The sequence below is a fragment of the Scyliorhinus torazame genome, chromosome 7 (genome assembly GCF_047496885.1).
Source record: "Scyliorhinus torazame isolate Kashiwa2021f chromosome 7, sScyTor2.1, whole genome shotgun sequence".
Taxonomy (NCBI): Eukaryota; Metazoa; Chordata; class Chondrichthyes; order Carcharhiniformes; family Scyliorhinidae; genus Scyliorhinus; species Scyliorhinus torazame.
Window position 1 is genome coordinate 226,388,803 of NC_092713.1, and position 18,926 is coordinate 226,407,728.

At 47.1% G+C, this 18,926-nt stretch overlaps 1 protein-coding gene across 2 annotated transcripts in view; it reads left to right on the top strand.

Annotated features, from left to right (window-relative positions):
* Nucleotides 1–18,926, top strand: part of LOC140426869 (uncharacterized protein KIAA0232-like) — a 103,911-nt gene that overhangs the window by 65,003 nt on the left and 19,982 nt on the right. Inside the window, exon 3 of one of the 2 annotated variants that reach the window (XM_072512111.1) lies at nucleotides 1,399–1,466. The gene's annotated coding sequence lies outside the window, so the exon portion shown is untranslated. The remainder of the gene's footprint in view (nucleotides 1–1,398; nucleotides 1,467–18,926) is intronic. The other variant, XM_072512110.1, reaches the window with a different exon arrangement.

The following is an 18,926-nucleotide window of genomic DNA, read 5'->3' on the forward strand; positions in this document are numbered from 1 at the left end:
GTTGTTTTGAAGGGAAACTAGCTTGGGTATCTTGGATGGGATTTGGTGAGTGAGAGGGAAGCAACTGCCTGCAAGTTGGAATAGTGAGGCTATAATTGGACCAACATGGTTGAGCAGCTCCAGAAAATGGGCTGAAGGTCTGAAAAACAAGCAAAACAAGAATGTGAGTTCCAAAACCAACCTGCAAAAGCAGCATGCACGTTGTACATGTTGTGCAACTGAGTTGTTGACTGCATTTTTCCTTGCTATATTTGTCCCACAAAACAATGTGTCGCTGTCACATATTCACTACTTGTAAGGTACAGTGAAAGTCTGATCAACTTGTATGTTACCTTAGCTATAAGAACACCATTTGAGTTCCTCGTGACAGAAGCAGAGATGTGTATCCTCATATTTGGCACAAACACTGGAAGTTTATTTTTACTAGGGCTGAACGCACTCATTTGACATTTAATCCGTGCACTGTCAGCTGACTGCTGCAATTTCTTTTAAGCAACCAGAAAAGATATCAGGTTTGTGACACCTTAACTTCACCAGTTTAAACATAATAAGCAGGTATTTCCTTTTTACGTTGTTAGTTTTTCTTGGCAAAATTCAAAATTGATTCGGCCTTTTCTTGTCAAGAAGTGTATTGTTAAATTTTACTTTATTTTCAATTCTAGGTCATTTTCAATTCTAGGTCAAGTTTTTCATGTACTTGAAAATAAGCTGAATTGTACCAGTTCTCAAAGATTGTTTTTTTTTTAAATTTATATGTAATGGTGGCATCCTGATGACAAAAATGAGTGGCACATTGACTCAATTGAAATGAAAATCTCATGCAGTTGCTGAAGTAAATAGCATGAATATATTTAGCTCCCAGTTAGTTGGTCCTTCCAATTTTCAGATACCAAAGTTATCTGTAATGAAAGATGCATGTGATAGGTAATCTGTAAAATGGGCATCTCAATTAAATTAACCACAGTAAATCTTGTTCTGTTTATAAAATAAAAATTAGGCTTATCTTTGGTGTTTTCAGTAGTGGTTGAGCCTCTGCTGCCATAAGTGTACCTTTAGAAACATAGAAAATCGGAGCAGGAGGAGGCCTTTCGCCCCTTCGAGTCTGCTCCGCAGTTCATTATGATCATGTCTGATCATCCAGCTCAATAGCTTAATGCAGCCTTTCCCCCATATCCTTTGATCCCCTTTGCCCAAAGTGTTCTAGAATATATTGTATTTAGTAATTTCTTGAGTATTAAGTACAAAAGATTTCAAATTTTGATATTATTTGAAAAGTGTTTTTTTCCCCCTCCATATGCTTGTCATTTCTTCTACTGTAATATAATTTGTTTTATAACCCAGAAAATTCTCAGTAAGATTACAAGTATTAATGTATGAATTTTGACTTTTATCTTATAGAGGAACAAAAAAAAAGTTCCATCAAATATTGTCCAGTAAGGTGAAAAGGAGGAGAAAGGTGAGTTTACGTATGTATAATTTTTGATTCAGATAATGCACTTTGTAACATAAACGTTTCTAGCTATGTCAACCAAAAATTACATCTTACTTTTTCAGCAACTGTTAATGTTGCACTGACCATTTTTCAGGCATTTTAATTTCTCCTCGAGTTGAAGCAATTATTTTGAGGAGCAGTGTTTAAAAAAGCAGCAAAAAATGTTAGTTTTGTTAGAAATTTTCCTAATTAGACTTGTTATGGCTTGGCTTCTCATTCCAAATCAAAATACAGCAAATATTGCATTGAATGTTCATATTTTCTAAATCATTCTACATGTTCGAATGCTAATGCTATTCATAATTTTAGATTTCTATTTTGTGTTATGGGCGAGGCTTTTCAGAACCCCAAAATGTATCATGGAGTTCAACCAACCTCTCCCTTTAATGGATTTGTTGCTTTTCCTAGCACACGGCTTTTTCCCTAGGTATGGGATTACAATTATGGACACGTGGGTTTTTAAACACAAAACACTGTTTATTCCATGAACTCAACTTAACATCTAAAATAAACATTGGATCTCTTAACACCCCTTACTTCAAAGATAACTCAGAAAATATTGCAACAGTAAATAATTCCTTTAAATGTTCCTTCAAACTTCCAAGAGACTTAACATCTTTAAACAAAATCACATCAGGTTAAAGGCTTCACTATTATAGGTGTTAGATTTGGAGGTAGGTGAGCACTTTGGTGATAGTGACCACAATTCGATTACGTTTACTTTAGTGATGGAAGGGATAGGTATTTACCTCAGGGCAAGAGTTATATCTGGAGGAAAGGCAATTATGATGCGATGAGGCAAGACTTAGAATACATCGGATGGAGAGGAAAACTGCAGCGGATGGGCACAATGGAAATGTGGAGCTTGTTCAGGGAACAGCTATTGCGTGTCCTTGATAAGTATGTACCTGTCAGGCAGGGAGGAAGTGGTCGAGCAAGGGAACCGTGGTTTACTAAGGCAGTCGAAACACTTGTCAAGAGGAAGAAGGAGGCTTATGTAAAGATGAGACATGAAGGTTCAGTAAGGGCGCTCGAGAGTTACAAGTTAGCTAGGAAGGGCCTAAAGAGAGAGCTAAGACGAGCCAGCAGGGGTCATGAGAAGTCTTTGGCAGGTAGGATCAAGGATAACCCTAAAGCTTTCTATAGATACGTCCGGAATAAAAGAATGACTCGGGTAAGAGTAGGGCCAGTCAAGGACAGTAGTGGGAAGTTGTGCTTGGAGTCCGAGGAGATAGGAGAGGTGCTAAATGAATATTTTTCGTCAGTATTCACACAGGAAAAAGACAATGTTGTCGAGGAGAATACTGAGATTCAAGCTACGAGACTAGAAGGGCTTGAGGTTCATAAGGAGGAGGTGTTAACAATTCTGGAAAGGGTGAAAATAGACAAGTCCCCTGGGCCGGATGGGATTTATCCTAGGATTCTCTGGGAAGCTAGGGAGGAGATTGCTGAGCCTTTGGCTTTGATCTTTAAGTCATCTTTGTCTACAGGAATAGTGCCAGAATACTGGAGGATAGCAAATGTTGTCCCCTTGTTCAAGAAGGGGAGTAGAGACAACCCCGGTAACTATAGACCAGTGAGCCTTATTTCTGTTGTGGGCAAAATCTTGGAAAGGTTTACAAGAGATAGGGTGTATAATCATCTGGAAAGGAATAATTTGATTAGACATAGTCAACACGGTTTCGTGAAGGGTAGGTCGTGCCTCACAAACCTTATAGAGTTCTTTGAGAAGGTGACCAAATAGGTGGATGAGGGTAACGCAGTTGATGTGTATATGAATTTCAGTAAAGCGTTTGATAAGGTTCCCCACGGTAGGGTACTGCAGAAAATACGGAAGCATGGGATTCAGGGAGATTTAGCAGTTTGGATCAGAAATTGGCTAGCTGGAAGAAGACAAAGGGTGGTGGTTGATGGGAAGTGTTCAGACTGGAGTCCAGTTACTAGTGGTGTACCACAAGGATCTGTTTTGGGGCCACTGCTGTTTGTCATTTTTATAAATGACCTGGAGGAGGGTGTAGAAGGATGGGTGAGTAAATTTGCAGATGACACTAAAGTCGGTGGAGTTGTGGACAGTGCGGAAGGATGTTACAAGTTACAGAGGGACATAGATAAGCTGCAGTGCTGGGCTGAGAGGTGGCAAATGGAGTTTAATGCAGAAAAGTGTGAGGTGATTCATTTTGGAAGGAATAACAGGAAGACAGAGTACTGGGCTAATGGTAAGATTCGTGGCAGTGTGGATGAGCAGGGAGATCTCGGTGTCCATGTACATAGATCCCTGAAAGTTACCACTCAGGTTGAGAGGGTTGTTAAGAAGGCGTACGGTGTGTTAGCTTTTATTGGTAGAAGGATTGAGTTTCGGAGCCATGAGGTCATGTTACAGCTGTACAAAACTCTAGTGCGGCCGCATTTGGAGTATTGCGTGCAATTCTGGTCGCCGCATTATAGGAAGGATGTGGAAGCATTGGAAAGGATGCAGAGGAGATTTCCCAGAATGTTGCCTGGTATGGGGGGAAGATCTTATGAGGAAAGGCTGAGGGACTTGAGGCTGTTTTCGTTAGAGAGAAGAAGGTTAAGAGGTGACTTAATTGAGGCATACAAGATGATCAGATTGGATAGGGTGGACAGTGAGAGCCTTTTTCCTCGGATGGTGATGTCTAGCGCGAGGGGACATCGCTTTAAATTGAGGGGTGATAGATATACGACAGATGTCAGAGGTAGGTTCTTTACTCAGAGAGTAGTAAGGGTGTGGAATGCCCTGCCTGCAACAGTAGTGGACTCGCCAACACTAAGAGTATTCAAATGGTCATTGGATAGACATATGGACGATAAGGGAATAGTGTAGATGGGCTTTAGAGTGGTTTCACAGGTCGGCACAACATCGAGGGCCGAAGGGCCTGTACTACGCTGTTATGTTCTATAAGTTTAAATCACCCAAATGATCCAGAGATAGTCTTTCATGGCAGAGATCCAGCTCACTGTAAAACACAGACACACACCCAGCTCTTTTCCTCCAAACTGCAAAACTAAACTCCCAAAATGGCTGACCTGAGCTCAGCCCCACCCACTCTTTGACATCACTGTTTTCTTAAAGGTACATTCCTTAAACATCCATGTCTTAAAGGTACTCTCACATGGCAGATGAATGTTCGTACTGATTTTCAAGTTTAGCATGAACAACAACAAAACTTACCTTTTATAAAGCACCTATAATCTGGTAAAAATGTTCCAAGCTGCATCGCAGGAGTGTTTTAAAAACAAAATTTGACACCAAGTCGCAATAAGAGGATATTAAGGAAGGTAACCAAAGACTTCTTCAAAGTGGTCGTGGGGAGAAAGTATAAGAGAGACTTTGTTTTACTTGTTCATAGGATCTGAGCATTGCTGGCAAGTCTAGCATTTGTTGTCCATCCTTAAATTGCCCTTGAGAAGGTAGTGTTGAGGCCCCTTCTTGAACCGCTGCAGTCCATGTGTTATTGGTGCACCCACAATGTTGTTAGGAAGGGAGTTCCAGGATTTTGACCCAGTCATTGTGATGAATGAAAGATTAAGTTCAAAATCAGGATGCTGCTGGCTTGGAGGGGTATCTTGTAGGTAGTGGTATTTCCATGCGCCTGTTGCTATTGTCTTCGAGATGGTATTGGTCACGAGTTTGGAAGGTGTTGTCAAAGGAGCTTTGGCAAGTTGCTGCAGTGTATCTTGTCAATGGTGCACACTGCTACCGCTGTGCGCCAGTTGTGAATGGGGTACAGATCAGACAGGCTGTTTTGTCTGGAACGGCATTAAATTATTTTGAGTGTTGCTGGAGCTACACACATGTAGGAAAATGGATAATATTCCATCACACTCCTGATTTGTGCCTTGTTGATGCTGGAAAGGCTTTGGAGAGTCAGAAGGTCAGTTATTTGTCACAGAATACCCAGCCTTTGACCTGCACTTGTAGACACTGTATTTATATTGCTGGTCTAGGTGAGTTTCTGGTCAGTGGTAAGGATGCTGATGGTAGGGATTCAATAACGTTAATGCCATTGAATGTCACTGGGACATGGTTGAAATCTCTCTTCTTGGCAATGGTCATTGCCTGGCACTTGTGTGGCATGAATGTTACTTGCCACTTATCAACCTACACTTGAACGTTGTTTAGGTCTTGCTGCGTATGGACACTGACTACTTCAGTATCTGAAAAGTAGCAAATGGTATTGGACGCTGTCCAGTCATCAGTGAACATTCCTACTTATTACCTTATGATGGAAGGAGAGTAATTGATGAAACAGCTGAAGATGTTTTGGCCTACGACACTACTCGAGGAACCTTTGCAGCAATGCCATGCAGCTGAGATGATTGGCCTCCAGCTATCTTCCTTTGTGCTAGGTATGGCTCCAAAGGGCGGCACTGTAGCACAGTGGTTCGATCCCAGCCCTGGGTCACTGCCCATGTGGAATTAACACATTCTCCCCGTGTTTGCATGGGTCTCACCCACAACCCAAAAATGTGCAGGCTAGGTGGATTGGCCACGTTAAATTGCCCTTTAATTGGAAAAAAATAATTGGGTCTTCAAAATGTATTTTTAAAAAAATATATGGTTCTAATAAGTGGAGAGTGTCCCCCAGATTCCCATTGATTTCAATTTTGTTATAACTCCTTGGTGAAGCATTCTGTCCGATAATGTTTTGATGTCAAGGGTAGACTCCCACCTCAACTCTGGAATGTTTGGACCGTAGTTGTAATGTTGGACGGTTGTACTGTGGTTTGGAACCAAGTGCCCCAACAAAGATGACACCAGAAATGCAAGGTTCTGCCTACGAGGAAAGGTTGAGAGGGTAACCTTTTTTAAAAAATGTTTTTATTGAATTTTTTTTTTTACATATTAGACGCTATACAAGTCGTATGGGCAACTGTGCCGATTATAACGTACATATCAATTTCCTTTGTGTTGGTCCCCCCATCCCTCTGCCTCGCGCCCTTCACCCGTTTCAGGGTCCTTTCCCAGGCCCTTCACTGTACAATGATTAGTTATTCGTTGTTTTCAAGTGGGCGGTGTCCCCTCCCCCGGGTCCTGTTTCCGGCCTTCCGTTGGTGATTCCTTTTCCTAGGTTCTTGCTCTAGGCTCTCTGGCCTCCGTGTATGTTGTCTTCTGGCCTCCCCCCTCCTTTTCCCGGCAGCCACCCCCCCCCTCCCCATTTCCTGTCTGTTCCTTGTGGTCCTGTTGGCTCCCGTGCGTTACCCCCTCGCCCCGTTATATTGGCTGTTGGCTTCAAATAGATCCTGGAAAAAAAGTTGTGAATGGCCTTCACGCTTTGTGGAAGCCATCCTCTGACTCTCGGATGATGAACTTGATCTTCTCCAGGTGGAGAAATTACGATGGGTCTGCAAGCCAGTCTGCAACTGTGGGTGGGACTGCTGATCGCCAGCCGAGCAGGATTCTTCCATAGGCGATTAGAAAAGCAAGGGCTCTTCCCCATGAATAGTTTTGGCTGGTCCGATATCCCGAAGACTGCCACTTTTGGGCACGGCTCCCCCCTCACCCCCACAATCTTGGGCATTGCCTTGAAGAAGGCTGTCCAGAACCTGATCAGTCTGGGGCATGCCCAGAATATGTGGGCATGGTTGGCCGGACCACCCTCGCATGTTCAAATTTGTGCTCCACCTCCAGAAAGAGCCTGCTCATTCAGGTTCTTGTCAGGTGTGCTCTGTGCACCACTTTCAATTGCATAAGTGGGAAGGTGGAGTTGGAGGTGGAGTTGGTCCTGCACAGTGCTTAGCTGCAGAATCTCTGCCCTATTTCCATCCTGTTATAACCTGCCTGCTTACCACTGGCTGGGGACAAATGGCAATCCCACAATCTTTTGGGAGTATGAGCTTCCCCAATGAGGGGGGCGGAGAAATCATTAGCAGATTCCGTGCATAAATAAAGCTGGCCAGTTTGGAACCAGCAAAAGAGGAGTGAGCAGCAAGGGAGTTGTTGCTGCTGCTGCTGTTGTGTGTGTGTGTGTGTGTGTGTGTGTGTGTGTGTGTGTGTGTATATATGTTGTAAATAAATGTTATTTCTTTCTATTCTTCAACTCGTGCTGGATTCTTCTTGGCCCTCACAAAACGGGAGACGAGGATTAAAGTGGATAGTTGTCTATGCTGCTGAAGCCACCTCCCTGGATTTTTGTTGGATACAGGTTGGAAGTTGCTTTTCTGTTACACCATGCCTTTGTATGGACGTTTGGACATTTTTGATGCTGCGCAGGAAAGTTGAAACCAGTACGCACAATGGATGCGTTACTATTTCCGGGCAAACAACATCACCGAAAACGAGCGCCAGGTGGTCATTTTGCTCACCGCCTGCGTCCCGCATACGTTTGGGGTAATTAGGAGCCTTGCGTACCCAGCTGCGCTGGACACCAAGGCGTTTGATGAACTTGTGAACTTAGTGGGGCGACATTTTCACCAAACCCCGTTCAAGATAGTCCAGCGTTACCGGTTTAATACCGCTTAGAGGACCCCAGGAGAATCCCTTGCAGAGTTTCTGTCCAGGCTACGCAGGATTGCGGAGTACTGTGACTATGGTGAGACCTTGTCAGAAATGTTACGCGACCGTTTGGTTTATGGTATTAACAATGCGGCTTCCGAGAGAAAGTTGTTAGCTGAGCCAACATTGGCTTTTCAACAGGCCATTCAAATAGTATTGTCCCGAGAGAGCGCAGAACGGGGAGTGCAGGAGTTACAGGAAATGGAGGTGCACGCCTTGGGGCGCAACTCCTTCCGTCCAAAAGCGTCTCCCCACACCCCTGGGGTACCTTGGGCGAGACGACGTCCGGATCGACGCCAGTGGCCGTCGGACGTTCCTCCCCAAAGGGAGCCTTCTCCAGAACCCATGGATGTCCGTGTCGGACCTGTGGGCGCCAACCCCGTCGCGGACGCCGATCCTGGAGGCGCCAGAGGCACCGCCATTCCGACAGAAACTGGGGCCGTACCTTCCACTTGGATGAACCTGCAGCGACTACTCCCGAGGACGTGGAGACGGAAGACGACTGCCTGCAGCTGCATTGTGTGGCAGCTCCCCGTATGGCCCCCATTAAGGTGACAGTACGGGTCAATGGTCACCCGCTTGAGATAGAGTTGGACACTGGCGCAGCGGTCTCCCTGATCACCCAGAGGACATTCAACCGCATCAAGCAGGGTATACAGGCCCTTACATTAACCGACACACAGGCCAGGTTGGCCACCTACACGGGGGAACCATTGGGCATTGCAGGAACTACGATGACCCCTGTTCTTTATGGACGCCAGGAGGGGCGTTTCCCACTTATCGTGGTGCGTGGTCACGGGCCCAGCCTGTTGGGTCGGGACTGATTGCGCCATTTGCGGCTGCAGTGGCAGCACAGCCTCCAAACAGGTTCTGGAGGGTTGACTGGGGTGCTAGGACGGTACCCAGATGTATTCCAGCCCAGTTTGGGGAAAGTAAAAGGGGCCGTAGCCTTTATCCAAGTCGATCCAGGAGCCACGCCGTGCTGCTTCCGGGTGCGCCCGGTGCCTTACGTCTTGCTCGAGAAGGTAGAAGGGGAGCTCACTCATTTGGAGGCCTTTAGTATTATCAGGCCCGTCCGTTTCGCTGACTGGGCAGTACCAATTGTACCTGTAAAGAAGTCAGATGCCACAGTTCGCTTGTGCGGTAACTATAAACTTACAGCGTCCCGGCTCGACCGATATCCAATGCCTCGCATAGAGGATCTCTACGCGAAGCTTGCAGGTGGACTCTCGTTCACGAAATTAGATATGAGTCACGCCTACCTGCAGTTGGAGCTGGACCCTGCCTCCCGGCCATCTGTAACTATTAATACCGGGGCCTGTATGAATATACACGGTTGCCCTTTGGGGTATCTTCTGCCTGCGCTATTTTTCAAAGCGTCATGGAGAGCATCTTGAGAGGTTTACCGCGACTACGTTTTGATTACAGGGACGTCGGAGCAGGAACATTTAGAAAATTTGGAGGCTGTCCTTCGATGCTTTTCAGTGGCTGGGGTCTGTTTACGTCCACAAAGTGTGTCTTTCAGACGAAGGAAGTAGTCTACCTGGGTTATCGGGTGGACCGCGAAGGTTTGCACCCCGTCGCAGAGAAGGTGCGCGCAATTCAACAGGCCCCCGTCCCAACTGACACTTCGCATCTTTGTTCTTTTCTCGGCCCCGTAAACTATTACGGGAAGTTCCTCCCCAATCTGGCAACTACGTTGCACCTTCTGCTAAGAAGAATCACACCTGGGTTTGGGGTCAGCCACAAGAAACCGCTTTCCGGTGGGTAAAACAACAATTGTCGGCGTCTGGGTTACAAACCCACTATGATCCTGGAAAGCCTTTGCTCATCACGTGTGATGCATCCCCATATGTTATTAGGGCTGTCCTGTCCCACAAGATGGAGAACGGGGCTGAGCTGCGGATAGCTTTCGCCTCCCGCACATTGACTGCAGCGGAAAAGAAGTACGCGCAGATCGAGAAGGAGGACCTGGCGGTGGTTTTTCCACCAGTATGTGTATGGCTGCCACTTCACTATCGTGACTGATCATAAGCCTCTGCTGAGACTTTTCCGAGAGGATAAGCCAATACCGCCCGGCTTCCGCACGGATCCAGCGCTGGGCTTTTTTTGCTCGCTGCCTAAGAGTATTCTCTGTAGCACAAACCAGGAACCCAGATAACGAATGCCGACGCACTGAGCCGATTGCCTTTATCGACCGGCCCCATGTCGGCCTTCACGACTGGTGAGGTGGTTGCAACCCTAAATTTTATAGGCTCCTTGCCTGTCACGGCATTACAGATCCGTGAGTGGCTCCAGACAGAGCCAGTCCTATCAAAAGTTCGGCACATAGTCCTGTATGGTAGGCGGCATAGACAGCTCCCAGGCGAGTTGCGGGCATTTTCCTACAAGCTGTCAGAATTTAGCGTGGAAGACGTTCCTGCAGAACTCCTAATGGGCCGGAGACTTCGCACCCGCCTTAGCATGGTTTTCCCGGACATTGGCGCAAAAGTACGCCGCACTCAAGAACGGCAGGGACATGGTTTTTCTCAGCATCGGCCGATTCGGCAGTTTGCACCCGGTGACCCAGTGTTCGTTTGAAATTTTGCTGGTGGTGCCCAGTGGGTCGCTGGCGTTATCTTTCGCCGAATGGGCCCTATCTCTTACCAGGTGCAAGCCCAGGGTCGTCTCCAGCGCAAGCATGTAGACCACGTTTGGTCCAGAAGACCACCTCTTCCAAGGATTCCCACCCCCGGAGCTCATTTCTACAGCCACAGAGACCAGACACAGTGGAGAGTATTCCTCACAATCTTCCTCTGGTGCCGCACTCAAAGCCTGCGCAGGTCATTGCAGAACAGCGTGGAGATCGAGACGCCGAGATGACAGAGATAGCAGACTCCGACTCCGAGATGGAGACACGGGGTGCCTCAGAGGGGGAGTCCTCAGGCCCACGGGCCGTGGATGTACAACCGTTACTCCGTTCATCGCGGAAGTGCCGTTCACCGTCGCGTTACACGCCGCCCGATCCAGCGCCTTGTGCAAATGGTGTCCGGCCTGCGGCAAAACGAGTCCGACGAACTCCTTCGTTAGGGTCTTCGGTGGGTTCCTTGGACTTTGTGGGGGATGGATGTTATAACCTGCCTGCTTACCACTGGCTGAGGACTAATGACAATCCCACAATCCTTTGGGAGTATGAGTTTCCCCACTGAGGAGATATGGAGAAATCATTAGCAGATTCCCTGCATAAATAAAGCTGGCCAGTTGGGAACCAGCTAGAGAGGAGTGAGCAGCAAGGAAATTGCTGCTGCTGTTGTGTGTATATATATATATATATATATATATATATATACACACACACATGTTATTGTAAATAAATGTTATTTCTTTCTATCTTTCAACTCATGCTGGATTCTTGGTGGCCCTCACAAAACATCCCCAGCTCTTCCTCCCATTTTCCAGGGTTTCATCCAGTGGGGAGCGCGTCCTTTCTAAACATCGTCCGTACAGATCCTCACAGTTTCCCCTCCCCAGACTGTCCACATCCAATAACCCCTCTGGCATTGTGCTTTTCAGGGTTCGAGGGTATGTAGTCATCTCTTTGCGGAGAAGGTATTTGACCTGGAGATGTTGGAGTTCGTTCCTGTTTGGTAGGTTCAGTCTCTTTGTCAGCTCCTCTAAGGTCGCTAGGCTGTCACCTGTGTAAAAGCCCCTAGCCATCTTGTCCCCCATCCTGTCTCCACCTCTTAAAGGTGGATTATAGTATGGCTGGTGCAAACCTATGGTTGTGCAGGTGGGGGCCATGATACACATATCTGTCAGACCAAAATGTTGCCTCATCTGGTTCCAAGATCTCAGGGTCGTTATCACCACTGGGCTTGAGTGTTTTGCTGGTAGGGATGATGGCTCTGCCATGGTGAGGGCCCGCAGGGTCGGCCCTGTGCATGAGGACTCTTCCATCCTCACCCAATTTGTGTTTGGGTCCTTTCCTCGTCCCCTCACTCTTTCCGCTGTGGCTGCCCAGTGGCAGTATTGCAAGTTCGGGAGGGCCAGGTTTCCCATGTTTCTTCTCCTTTGTAGTGCTGTTTTCAATTTCTTGGATTTCTCTCCACCCCACACCCCTGGCCAAACTGGTCAGGTTCCACTTGTGGATCCGTGTCAAGTCGTGGGCAACCTGGGTCCCCAGGCAGCGGAATTTGTTTTGGGCTATTGTAAATGTTAGACCCTCCAACTCTGTCCCTCCCCCTCTTCGGTTCACTGGGAAAACTTTGCATTTGCCCAGATTGAATGCCCCAGAAGGCTCCGAACTCTCCCAGGAGCTTCATAATTTCTTCCATGCCGCCTTGCAGGTCCAAGATGTAGAGGAGCAGGTCATCCGCGTAGAGAAGCAGATCATCCGCATATAGAAGCAGATCATCCGCACAGTGAGACTCTGTGCCCCCAGGCCCCTTTCAGATACCATTCGAGCCTCTTGCTGCTCTCAGGGCAATCGCCAGCGGCTCGATTGCCAAGGTGAACAGGAGCGGAGACAGCGGGCATCCCTGCCTTGTGCTTCCGTGCAGCTGGAAGTATTCCGAGCTGGTGGCATTGGTCCATACGCTCGCCTACGGGGCATTGTGTAGGAGTTTCACCCATGAGGTGAATCCTGTCGCTAGTTCAAACCGCTCTAGTACCTCAGTGAGGCATTTCTACTTGACTCTGTCAAAGGCCCTTTCTGCGTCCAGGCAGATGGTCACCTCTGCTGTTCTCTCCCTGAGGGGTCATTATCATGTTCAGTAAGCGCCTGATGTTCACAGTTAGCTGTCTACCCTTACCAAAGCCCGTTTAGCCTTCTGCGACCACCTCTGGTACGAAGTTCGCCAGCCGCTTGGCCAGAACTTTTGCAAGTATTTTTGCATCCACATTGAGCAGCGAAATGGGTCCGCATTCCGTTAGGTCTTTGTCCTTTTTGGGGTATCAGTGATATGATGGCCTGTGTTAGCATTGGATGAAGGGTGCTCTCACTAGCGAGTCTGCGAAAATTTCCCGCAGGTGTGGGGCCAGTGCCACCACAAATTCTTTTGTAGAAGTCCGCTGGGAACCCATTGGATCCCCGCCGCCTACCCTGCCTGCATGGAGTTGATGCTGTCCATGACCTTTCCCAGTCCTAATGGTGCTCCCAGCTCCCTCCATCTATCATCCCCCACGACTGGTATGTCCAGTCCATCAAGGAACAGTTTCATTCCCCGATTCCACATCATAGAGGTTCCAAGGTATACAGTCCCCGTATACAGTCATCCGGATAGGATGCCATAGAGAGCATCCTATCCGGCTGCATTACAACTTGGTATGACAACTGCTCAGCCCAAGATCGCGAGAAACCATAGAGTGTGGTGAACTCAGCCCAACGCATCACACAAGCTTGCCATCCTCCCATTGATTCTGTATACACCTCCCGCTGCCTCAGAAAGGCAGACAGAATTGTCAGAGACCCCCGCACAACCAGGCTTTGCCCTCTTCCAGACCCTTCCACCAGGCAGAAGATACATAAGTCTGAAGACCCGCACATCTAGACATCGGAACAGCTTCTTCCCCACAGTTACTAGACTCCTCAACGAATCTCCTTTTGACTGATCTGTTCCCTGTAAGAACACTATTCTCGACGCCCTATGCAGCTCTTGTTTGGCCTTGTTCCGCACTAATCAATCACTATTTGTTGATGCACCACTGTCAATATACCCTGTCGATTATTCTTTTGTCTACTATGTACGTACTGTGTCCATTCCCTTGGCTGCAGAAAAATACTTCTCACTGTACTTCGGTACATGTGATAATAAATATCAATCAATCAGTCAGAAGGCCTCAAATGCTTTGTTGACCTTTTTTGGTTCGGCTACCAGTCTGCCTCTGTTATCCTTTACCTGAGATATTTCCCTTGTGGCTACCTACTTTCTGATGAGTCAGCAGGCGGCTGCCTGTCCCCAAACTTGTAAAATGTCCCCCTTGTCTGGCGGAGTTAATACATTGCTTTCCTGGAGGATAGCTGGTTAAAGTCCATTTGTAGCTTTTCCTCTCCATCAGAAACTGTACAGTCAGGGCCTTAAAGTACTGTCTTGTCAACCTCCAGGATGGAGTCGGATGAGTTGTTGCCGAGCCGCCCTCGCTTCCCTGTCTATGCGATCCTTATAGCCGGTAATTTCTCCCCTAATGACAGCCTTCCGTGCCTCCCAGAACATGGAAGGTGAGAATTCCCTGATCCGGTTGTTAGTGATGTACTCTCCTATGACCTGTGATATTTTCTGGCAGAAGACCTTGCCAACCATAATGTGGAGCATGGTCTGAGATTACAGGAGTATTCCGCTCTTACTGATTCTGGAAGCACCGATTTTCCCTCTACAAAGAAGTCAATGTGGGTGTAGACCTTGCGTACTGGTGTGAAAAACGAGAATTCCTTCTCACCCGGGTGCATGAACCGCCATCGGTCCACCTATCCACCTGCTCCATAAACGTTCCCAGTTCCCTAGCCATGCCTGCTGTTTTCCCCGTTCTGGGGTTTGTCCTATCCATCCGTGGGTCATGTACACAGTGGAAGTGCCCCCCATGATCAGTCAGTGCGTGTCTGTGTTGGGGATTTCCACCATGGTCTTTTTTATAAACTTTCAGTTGTCCCATGTTCACCAAGACTCCCGGTGCCCCCTCCAGGACACCACTGACCATTATGTACCGTCCCTCTTTGTCTGTAACCGTCCTCGTCGCAGTGAACATCGTCCTCTTACTTAGCAGTATGGCTACCCCCCTGGCCCTCGTCCCGTAACCGGCATGGTAGGTCTGTCCCATCCAGCCCTTACTTACCCGCAGCAAGTACTTCTCCCTCGGGTGTGTCTCTTGGAAGAAGACTATGTCAGCTTTCATGCCTTTCAGGTGGGCAAAGGCTCTGGATTGTTAAGTCCCCTGACATTCCAGGTGACTATTCTGATGGTTTTGTTTTGTCCCCCCCACCTTCCTGCGGGATTAATCATACTTACCTGTTGGACACACCCCTGCACTCAGGGGTTTCCCTTTGTTATGGGGCTGTCCAAAATGGCTGTGGTCACCGTTCTCACGATGAGGCCGGGCCCCTGCACTCTACTGTTTCCTTTTGTCATGGGGCCACGCAGCATGGCCGGCAACTATGTGTACGCCATGTGGGTGAGCCCCTGCACTCGAGGTTTCCGTTTATTCAGGGACACACACACACACACACACACACACACACACCCCCGGCCAGATGCAATCTCCCCAGTGGGAGATCTGTCGCGGCCCCTCTCTCTCATACCTCCTGGAGCTAGCTTTCCCGCTAGTGTGAGAGCCCTCTCCCAGGGTCAGTCTGACCCCCCACCCATGCCCGTTCTGCTAGTGTAACTACTGTCTCCTCCACTCTGTTGCCCTTGCCCCCTTGTTCCTATGAGCTGTTACCTCTTTCATAGCGAGGCGATGCAGTCCCGTGCAAAAGTATTAATTTCTTCCTTTTGTTTTCTCTGTGTCTTCCTCACCGCTACCTCCCTTGCTGCCTGTCCAGATAGTATAGATCATAGATTCATAGAATTTACGGAATTTACATTCTTACGGACAAACTCATCTGCCTCTGCTGGGGCAGTAAAATACGGTTCTTTGCCATGGTAAGTTACCAAGAGCCTGGCAGGGAATAACATCCCGAATCTGAAAGTGCTCTTGTACAGGGCTGCCTTTGCGTGGTTAAATTCGGCCCTGCGCTTTGCCAGGTCTGCCCCAATGACTTCGTACACTCTTATTTTATGTCCCTACCAGTTGCACGCCTTTGTCCGTCAAGCCCAGTAAAGGATCCTTTCTCGGTCCTGATATTTGTGCAGCTTGGCTATTATCACCCTCGGCTGCTCCCCGGCCCTGGGCTTTGGTCGGAGCGACCTGTGGGCCCTATTGATCTCTGACGGTTTGGGGAAGCTGTCCCTCCCAACCAGCTTGCCCAGCATTTGGGCCACATAGTCAGTTGGGTCCATACCCTTGACCGATTCTCCTGGTCCTCGATCTTCCCCTTCAGGCTCCCCTGGGTTTCCACCAACCTCGTGATCCCGGCGACAGTTCGGTCGCTCTGATCCGTCGACACCTTTTCTAGCTCTCGTATTGTGCTCCCCGTCTCCTCCCCGTGCCGCTAAGTGCCGGCTGCATGTCGGCTAGCGCCACTGCCACCTTGACTGTAGCTTTTTCATTGCATTTAGTTCCTTGGTTAGGAAAATCATCCATCGCTGGGGGGGTGGGGGGGGCTTGTTTTCAGGGTCACCGGTCTCCCTCTGTCTGGGGAGGCCGGGGACCCCTCGCCTCGTGGGTCCGCCAACCTGCTTGCTCGCCGCTCCTGTCCCTTGCCGCAATTGCTGATGTCCCTACAGCCCCTCAAACTGTTGCTTTCTGGCATTTTTGTTGTTCCTACTATTGTTGAGGGTGAGGGATATTTAAGTCTAATTTTGTGGATTAAATTTGACCAAAAGTGCCTATTTTTCTGTCGAATGAAAGAGAGCCACCTGATGTGTGACAGCTCCACACATCCCGTCACCGGAAGTCCTGAGTAGACGCAGAGGAACCGTTTCCATTTATGGTAAAGAGCAAACGCTGAGGCTATAAATGTACGGTGGTTGCCAAGAAATCAAAAAAGGAATTCAGTACAAATATCTTTACTATGAGGGTTGCAAGCTTGGAGAGTGCACTATCACTGGGATTAGTTAAAGTGAACAATATAGACACATTTAAGGGTAGGCTAGATAAACCTCATGTGGGAGAAGGGAATAGAGAGTTATGATGATAGTTAGATGAGAAAGAAAGGAGTAAACTTGAGAGGGAACCTTCTCTTTACTGCTATTTCAGTTATATCCTTTTCAAATAAGGAGACAAAGCCGTATTCCAGATGTTGTCTCACCAAGGTCCTATACAGCAGCAGTAACGCCTCCCTACTGTTATATTCCATTCCCCTTGCAATAAATGACAGTATTCCATTTGCCTTTCTAATCACTTACTGTACTAGCATAGTAACTTGTTATGATTCAGGGGCAGCACGGTAGCATAGTGGTTAGCACAGTTTCTTCACAGCTCCTGGGTCCCAGGTTCGATTCCCGGCTTGAGTCACTGTCTGTGCGGAGTCTGCACGTTCTCCCCGTGTCTGTGTGGGTTTCCTCCTGGTGCTCCGGTTTCCTCCCACAGTCCAAAGATGTGCGGGTTAAATGGATTGGCCATGCTAAATTGCCCTTGGTGTCCAAAACAAAAAGGTTAAGTGGGGGTTACGGGGATAGGGTAGAGACGTGGGCTTGTGTAGGATGCTCTTTGTAAAGGCCAGTGCAGACTCGTGGCCTCCTTCTGCACTGTAAATTCTATGATTCATGTGCCAGGACTCCCAGATCCCTCTGCACCACCGAGTTCTACAATCTCTCTCCATTTAAATTGTATACTGCTTTTCCATTCTTCCTGCCAAAGTGGATAAGTTCGCATTTTTCCACATTAGAGATGGGCAGAATAGACCAGAAATGTTACAATGTCAAGTATAGAGGTATCAAAAGCTTGCGTGAAGCTTTCAGCTGAGAAAGGGTGGAGTTTGGTGATGTTGCAGAGGTGGAAAGATAGTCTTACTAATGTTGCTTTTATAGTCCGAAGCTCAAACCTGGGCAGGATATGCTACATTGTTTGTGAACAGTCTGGCAAAGCCTCACAGTTGACAGAGCGAGAGATTGAGTAATTGTCTTTAAAAAAAAACTGAGTTTATGATAGACACTGAACATAATATCTGATCGTCCTAAAATTTTGTTAGAGGAGATTTCTGCTTATCTAATACTGGATGTTGGACACACAGTCTTACAGTTAAAGACAGTGGAAATTTTAATAAGTGCCTTAGAGGAGAAAAATTAGGCTGCGAGGCAGAAAGGATTGGGGAACAATTGGAGATTAAGGTCTCAACAATAGAAGCCACTTGTTCCAATGGTGGAGCAATTACATAAGATTAAACAGTAGGAGTATGTTACAAGTTAATAGCACACTTGTGTATTAGGATGGGGTCCTGAACTAAGAAAGCCTTATGTGATCATGTTACTGTATTGAAGTATTTTCAATTGTTAGTTCTAAAGTTGTATGGGTCTAGAGCATGGTGCTTCCTCGCAGCTGTATGGTGGCATTTGGTTTGATGCATGTCACTTTGTGTTGTGCCTTATACCTATAATTTAAGGAGAGGAAATTATATTTGAGAGCTTGGCAATTTTGATACAAGAACAGAATACAGTGGATAGCCAAATATTAGTTGTAAGTATTATAAAGATGGATCACAGCAAATTAATTCAGGTAGTGTAAACAAATTGTGAATACGCTGTAAACTTCAGCGGATCTTAGTTGAACTGGTTTTACCATGTCACTGTGATCTGTGGAGTGAGCACATTCTCTCATATTCTCCGGTACATAAAACTTGCACCATATATATTTATCTCCCTGCCCTTTTCTTTCTTTTCCTACCCACTCCATGAAATTGCTGGCCACGATATTGGCATCAAATCGCAATGAACAGCATAATGTTTGCATAGGATATCTTTAATTTTGGAGATCTGTTGCCCCTCTTGTCCTCGTTGCAGATTTTCTTTTAGTTACTCGTGGCAAAGCTGGCCAAATTCCCTTCCACTGTTGTCCATCATGATGGAATGAAATTTACACTGTCGTTCTTGCTGGCTGCTAGCACAATAAAATTAACTCCATTGTGTTACAGATGCAAATTGACCCTTGTATTCATTTTTTAGGTCAAATATTTCAGTACCATCTAATTCCCAAGCAATAATGCTTCTATTTGATCACACCGTGAACTTGAGTGTGAAATATCACAATGTATTAATGTATTGAACTATTGACATTATGCCCTAATTATATTGAGCACTGTTTTGATGTTGTGAAGAATTTTGCTGTCCCCCTCCCCCATCTAGTCCTGGT